At 43.8% G+C, this 7,554-nt stretch overlaps 1 pseudogene; it reads left to right on the top strand.

Moving 5' to 3' along the window:
- The first annotated feature begins 5,317 nt into the window (after positions 1 to 5,317).
- LOC105710903 (syntenin-1-like) lies at positions 5,318 to 7,262 on the top strand (annotated as a pseudogene).
- Positions 7,263 to 7,554: the final 292 nt, after the last annotated feature.

The raw sequence follows: 7,554 nt of genomic DNA, 5'->3' as shown, positions 1-7,554 counted from the left end.
TTCATGAAACCAAGGTGGGAGGATCACTTAAGACCAGGAGTTTGAGGCTGCCATGAGCACTGATCACACACTGCTCTCCACCCTGGGCAACATAGCAAGACCCTGTCTCTAAAAATAAAAGGAAGGAGAAATTAACCCAATGTAAACAACAACAAAAAACCCAATGTAAACAAGACAAAACCTCTTTGTCTTGACCTTAGCACCGTGGGGAGAAGGGGAAAAAACCTGCCCTTAGAAGTTGTTACCTCAACCCAGATTCTAGGCAGATTTCCAGTCTGAATTCACATTACCTGTGTGATCTGAAAAGACCCATTTGGATATTGAAGTGTAAAGTGTTCAGGGATGGTAGTCCTCCTAGGCAACTGACAGAAGCAGATATTCTCTGGAGAGATTACAGCGCTTCAACCAGGCCTTAAAGAAGTCCCACAGACGAAGTAGCCAGGAAAGTCAGCAGCTGACAGTAAAAGATATTTAAACACGAAAGAAATAAAAGCCCTCTATGTGCAGCACACAGAAACAGCAGGCCGCAGAATCCGACCTGCCAGTACTTCAGCGCTTGAAAAAGTAAACGAGAAGCTTAAAACCAAGAGCAAGGAATGAGAGATCGCAAGGAACGCCTAAGCATGCTTGAAAAGAAAACAAATTTCACGAATGTAGGAATACCTAATAATTGGCTGGGCATAGTGGCTCACGCCTGTAATCCCAACACTTTGGGAGGCTGAGGCAGGAGGATAGCTTGAGCTCAGGAGTTCAAGGCCAGGCCAGCCTAGGCAACATAGTAAGATGTCATCTCTACAAAAAAAAAAAAAAAAAGGGATTCCTAATATTTTCAATTTAAAATGGTAAGAGACGGTGGCTCATGCATGCAATCCCAGCACTTTTGGAGGACAAGGAGGGCAGATCACTTGAGATCAGGAGTTTGAGACCAGCCTGGACAACATGGTGAAACCTTGTCTCTTCTAAAACTGTAAAAATGAGCTAGGCATGGTGGCTAAGAGATAAAAAGAACATATTAGATATGATTAATATTTAATGGTAGTACTAGCCCACAGAGGATATAGGCCTGCAGAGGGATATGCAATGCTGTACAGAAAGACAGAAAGACAGAAGGATTCTTAGGGTGTGCTGAGCTGTGGGGACCCATGACCCCAAATCTACCACGTCTCAAGTAACACGGGTTTAGGTCTGCTCCCTATAGAGTAGACTAACTGCCCTGCTGGGTCAAGTTGTCATCAGTTACATCAGTGCTTTCCAGCGAAAATAGAAGGGAGCTTTCCTAAGTCTATCTGTTATTGCAGTAAGTAAACAATCTGAAAATCCAGATTTGCACAGTTTGTCTTTAAGAAGGATTCTTCACTTTAAGAAACAATGTGTCTCTGGAGCGCTAAAACTCTTTGCTTAGAAAACAGATCACAGTAGCACTCTGTGTTGATGGCTTCTCCACATGGTGACTCAGGGACCCAGGATCCTTTCATCTTGAGTCTCTGCCATCCCCTGCACTCTCCTTTTCATCTGGATCCAGCCAGCCACAGGCGAGACTGTGGGGAGCACAGGTGTCTTAGAAGCCTCAGCTAAGAGCTGGAACGCTTCACTCCTATTCTGTTCTACTGGCTAGAACTCACCATCAACACTTATTTGTCATTTTCTTGATTTATGTATTTTCATCAAGAGTAAATAAATGCTATTTCAGCATTGATTGACATCGTTGTTTTTTTTTTTTTACTGGACCCATTTATGTAATATTTAAACTAATAAAAATTGTAATATGAAACCATTATTGCACTCTTTGACTAAACCTTACTTCGTCATGGTGGGATGATGCTATATTGCACCACGTGCTCATATTTTTATTAGAATCTTCATTCTCTATTTATGAATAAAACTAGTCTAGACTTGTATTTCTTTTTCTTCTTTTTCTTGTTTGTTTTTGCATTAAGTTTCTGCTACCTCTGTAAATAAATCAATGTATTCCTCATGCAGCATATACGTATTCGTCAGTCTCGTAAGGTTTGAACAGTCCACAAATCCTAAAAGAGTTTAGGCTGAATTTTAGAAGATAAAAACAAAAATGAAGTAATAAACAAATAGTTGCTGGCAAACAACTATTTGTGCTTTGTCAGGTGAGACCTATGCTTGATCGTATCCACATGCCCTGGACCAGATCCGAGGAAGCCTGAGTTTTCATCTCTGCTCGGTTCCTCGGTTATCTCACAAGAGTCATGACGTCCCATTACCTCAAGCACCCTTTCTATGCAGAAAGAGGGCACTGGGGAGATGTGATGTCCAAGGTGCCTTCCAACAGTCTTAGAGTTTTTCTAAATTTCGAAGATGACTTTCCCATGCAGAAGCCAAGAAAGATCACATTTAAAAAACACACACACACAAAAAAAAAATACACATTTTTGTTTTGGGCTCCTATCTGAAAGGAAGATAGGTGTAGAGAAATCACATCAGGTCCTTCCCTGATGCAACTGAGCTTGAGCTGAGCTCACTATGTCTCTAGAATCTACCACCTATTCAATACATACAAGTATTCATCAAACATGTGTTATGTGCCAAGCACAGTGAAAATGCATAAGACACAGTCTCACTCTGAAGAGTTCTCAGTCTTGTGGGCAAAGGCAGGCGTTCATTGTGTGGCTTGAGTGCACACAGGAAGGCTGGAGAGGATGTGAGAGGAACATGAGGAACAGCTGCTGCCCTGGAGTGCTCCCGTCCCGTCCGAAGAGACAAACAAGGCACCAAACAACCACAGAACCTGCAAGTGCCAAGCCATGGGCACTGACCCTGACTACAATGGGAATTCCGCAAAGGCAGAAAACATTTCAGTGATCTCAGTACCATCAGACCTGGCAAGGCTTAGTAGTCCTCCCTCTTCACTAACAAAAAAGCTTCAGTGGAATATTCTGAGCAGGCACTGTGCTAGACTCTGGGATGCAAGCCCAGAAAAGCCCACATGATGCCTTAAAATGCTCAGCAGACAGTGAAGCCGACGTGGCGCTCCAAACCAGGGGCTAAGTGCCACCCTCCACACAGCCTCAGCCTTCACTCTGCCTAGAAACTGGGGACCGTTTCAGAAAGGGGCTGCCATCTCTGCTGTGCTTTGAAGGAAGGGTAGAAGTTAGCCAGGGAGCAAGGTTGGAGGTAAGGGGTTCTAAGCCCAGGAGACACGAAGAGTATAAAATTGGGTAAATTTCTGAAAAGTCGAGGTTGAGTGATTCCTGTATAAGGAGCAGAGGTAGTGAAATCAAAGAGAAGAGAAACTTGAGGCCAGTAAATTATTACCCTTCATCGGTCTTAACAGATGGGAACTAACAATATATCCCTGCAAAAGATCAATGTCAGAGTGAGGCTCAAGTTCACCTCCCACAGCCTGTGACTTACGGCAGCGCATTGACTCAGCTATGCCATCTGCACAGAGGAACGCTGGGACAACGAGGGGACCCAGCACATGCCAGTGAGTCTCTCTCTGTTCTGACTGTGGGATGCCACCCTCCTGGGTCAGCTAACTCACCCCTGCCTGTAAATCCTAGTCAGGGCTGTTGGTGCCCAAGGAAGAATCCTATCTACCTCTGAGTAAAGACAGGAATAGGAGCTGGTTTATCTAGAACAACACAACCATCATTGAAAAAAGCAAATACCATTTCTGAAATTTGCATGCAGAGTACATGGTATCAACTCACGTGTCTCCCCAGGAGTGTGAGCCATTAACGCTTCACTAACCACGGAGCTCGCTATCAAGGCCATCATTTCCAATCCTACAAAGGAAACACTAGGAAAAACAGAATCTAAAAGTTTTCTTTGTCAACCTAAAGAGGAGGCAATCGATATAATTTGGGTGTTTTCACTACATCGAGAAGGAAATGAAATCAGGATGCATCGGCACGGGTTGTAGGCTATGCGGCCAACAGAGATGGCCCAGACATGTCCTCAGGAGCTTAGAATCACGTGGAGAAAATAAGATGTCAGATCACCTAAGCAACGGTTGCCACAGCACTATAAGCTTTTCAAAACGATTGGCATCCTTGCAGCCACCAAATGCTGCATTGCTTTTTGGCACCAACAGATCCAGTATGTTTTCAGGGAGCACCTGTGTTGGGGTGCGTTAGAGATCCATCTGGAAGACCACAAAGACATTCAGGACCATTCAAAGCTAGAATGCTCCTAAGCAGCTTCCCAAGATCTAGGCCTGACCTTTCAGGATGCCCTGAAAATGCACTGAACAAGGCCAAGTGTAGTGGCTCACACCTGTAATCCCAACACACTGGGAGGCAGAGGCAGGAGGATTGCTTGAGGCCAGAAGTTCAACACTAGACAGGGAAATATAGCAAGACCCCATCTCTGCAAAAATATTTTAAAAATCAGCCAGATATGGTTGTGTGCCTACAGTACCAGCTACTAGGGAGGATGAGACAAGAGCATCTCCTGACCCCAGGAGTAGAAGGCTGTAGTGAGCTGTGATCACACCACTGAATTCCTGGGCAAAGAGCAAGACCCTGTCTCAAAAAAAAAAAAAAAGAACACCCTGAACCATAGAAGAAGTGGACTCTGCACCCTGCCATTCTCCTACTTCCCTTTCTTGAGCCAGTTTCCATGGGCACTGCCCAGGGTAATCTAGGGTAACCTACAGGAGAAGCAGAACTGAGCTCAAAGAGTTGAGACAGAGGAGAAATATGTTTGGCTTGGCTTAAGCCTAGACTTCCTAGGCCAGGTCACAGTATCACCTCCACCTTTTCCCTTCAACTTTTGCTCAAGAGATCAGACTGATTTATAAGATAAACAGACTGCTAGCCAAGAAGTCTCCTTCCTCTCCCCTTCTTTCTGTTCTGGTAAGTTCCATACTTACCAGAAGAGAGGTTCTTCAGTCTGGAAGTGAAATGTATATGTTTGTTCATTCACATTCTTGACAGATAAACAGACTGATACCCCCAGGAAGTCATCAGCAGAAGAGAGACAGGTCTTCAGGAACATCTGTGACTCAAGGTGTTAAACAAAACATTCTAGAGACCTATCTACATGAGTTCCTTTTACCTGATACATTATATCTGACTTTCAACAGAAAATTACACGGTATAATAAAAAACAAAAAAAAACCCACACATTCTGAAGAAACAAAGCAAGCATCATACACAAACCCAGGTATGGCAGAGATTTGGGGATTATCAGACCAGAAATGAAAAATAACTGATTAATATGCTAAAGGCTCTAATAGAAAAGTTGGACAACATGCAAGAGCAGAGGGGGAATGGAGGCAGAGATGGAAACCCTAAGAAAGAATCAAAAGGAGAGGCTTGACATCTAAAACTTACTTATGCAGAGTGACTGGAGGTGGCAGTGGCAAACAGGTCCTTGTGGTCTAAATGAATCCTGCAAAAATGTCTCTCTCTCCGTCTCTTGAAGACTTGAAAGTGGACAAAATACTTCAGGCTCAAACTGCTTAATATGGTTTGGCTGTGTCCCCACCCAAATCTCAAATTGTAGCTCCCATAATTCCCTTGTATCATGGGAGGTACCCAGTGGGAGGTAATTGAATCCTGAAGGCAGGTCTTTCCCATGCTGTTCTTGTGATAGTGAATAAGTCTCATGAGATCTGATGGCTTTATAAATGGTAGTTCCCCTACACACACTCTCCTGCCTGCTGCTATGTAAGACACGACTTAGCTCCTCCTTTGCTTTCCGCCATGATTGTGAGGCCTCCCCAGCCACGTTGAACTGGGAGTCAATTAAACTTCTTTCCTTTATAAATTACCCAGTCTCAGGTATCCCTTTATTAGCAGTGTGAGAACAGATGAATTCACTGCTTTTTCTGTAAACCTTGCCAACCCAGCAATTTTGTCAGAAGCTTCTGTTTACATCTCTCAAAATGGAAACCTCTATCCCAAACTATATCCAGAGCTCTCTCAATACATTGGCTTGAGTTTAAATGAAGAAGAAATATGTGCAAATATGGCTATGGTTTCTGGAGCACAAGTTCAGGGGCAGTTGGTAGCAAGACCTTCCAGTATGAACGATATAATAATGGCTCCTCTAACTGATAATGATATTGGAATTTGTAGAGCAGAAATTAAGCAAGGGATTCATGAAGCCATGTTGTGTAAGGATCAAGATGGAAAAATTGGACTCAGGCTTAAAGCAATAGATAATGGTATATGTGTTCAGCTAGTCAAGGCTAATTCTTCAGCCTCATTGGTTGGTCTGAGATTTGGGGACCAAGTACTCCAGATCAATGTGAAAATTGTGCAGGCTGGAGCTCTGATAAAGCGCAGAAGGTGCTCAAACAGGCTTTTGGAGAGAAGATTACTATGACCATTCATGACAGGCCCTTTGAATGGACAATTACCAGCCACAAGGATAGCACTGGACATGTTGGTTTCGTCTTTTAAAATGAAAAAATGGGCCAGACGTGGTGGCTCATGCCTGTAATCTCAACACTTTGGGAGGCCAAGGCAGGCAGATCACCTGATGTCAGGAGTTTGAGACCAACCTGGCCAACGGGGCGAAACCCCATCTCCACTAAAAATTAGCCAGGCATGCTGGTGCACAACTGTAATCCCAGCTACTCAGGAGGCTGAGCGTCAGCAGGAGAACTGTTTGAATCCAGGAGGCAGAGGATGTGGTGAGCCAAGATTGCACCACTGCACTCCAGCCTGGGCAAGAGAGTGAGACTCCATCTCCAAAAGAAAAGAAAGAAAAAAACAACATCCATAGTGAAAGACCATTCTAGGCCAAGTGCAGTGGCTCACACCTGTAATCCCAACACTTTGGGAGGCCGAGGCAGGCAAATAACCTGAGGTCGGGAGTTCAAGATGGTCTGACCAACATGGAGAAACCCCTTCTCTACTAAAACAAAAACAAAAACAAAAAACAATTAGCCAGGCATGGTGGCACATGCCTGTAATCCCAGTTACTCGGGAGGTTGAGGCAGAATTGCATGAATCTGGGAGGCAGAGGTTGTGGTGAGCCAAGATCGCACCATATTGCACTCCAGCCTGGACAACAAGAACTCCATCTCAAAAAAAAAAAATAAAGAGAAAGAAAGTTCTGTAGCCAGAAATGGTCTTCTCACAGAACATAACATCTGTGAAATCAACAGAAAGAATGTCATTGGATTGAAGGATTCTCAAATGGTAGACATACTGCCAATATCTGGGACTGTACTTACCATTACAATCACATCTGCTTTCATCTTTAAACATATAATTCAGCAGATGACACCAAGCATGCTGAAAAGCCTAATCGATCACACCATTCCTGAGGTTTAAAATGCACCGCATGACGGAAATGTAGCTGAACGTCTCCAGTTTCTTTCTTAGGCAACTTCTGTATTCTGCACATGAAGCTTTCCTGGCATTAGTGAGTCTATGCTGCCTGAGGACCTTTCTATCTCACATTATGGCTGGGAATCTTACTGTTTCATCTGATACCTTGTTCAGATTTCAAGGGAGCTGTAGCCTTATCCTGGTTTTACAGAGCTGAAACTTTCGAGAGATTTACTGACTTTCCTGGAATAGTTTCTCTCCTGGAAACTTAATGCTTTTATAAGCCGTTGTGGTT

This window comes from Aotus nancymaae, unplaced genomic scaffold (assembly GCF_030222135.1).
Source record: "Aotus nancymaae isolate 86718 unplaced genomic scaffold, 86718_ANA_hifiasm-v0.15.2.pri h1tg000083l, whole genome shotgun sequence".
Taxonomy (NCBI): Eukaryota; Metazoa; Chordata; class Mammalia; order Primates; family Aotidae; genus Aotus; species Aotus nancymaae.
This window is presented reverse-complemented; position numbering and strand designations above follow the sequence as displayed.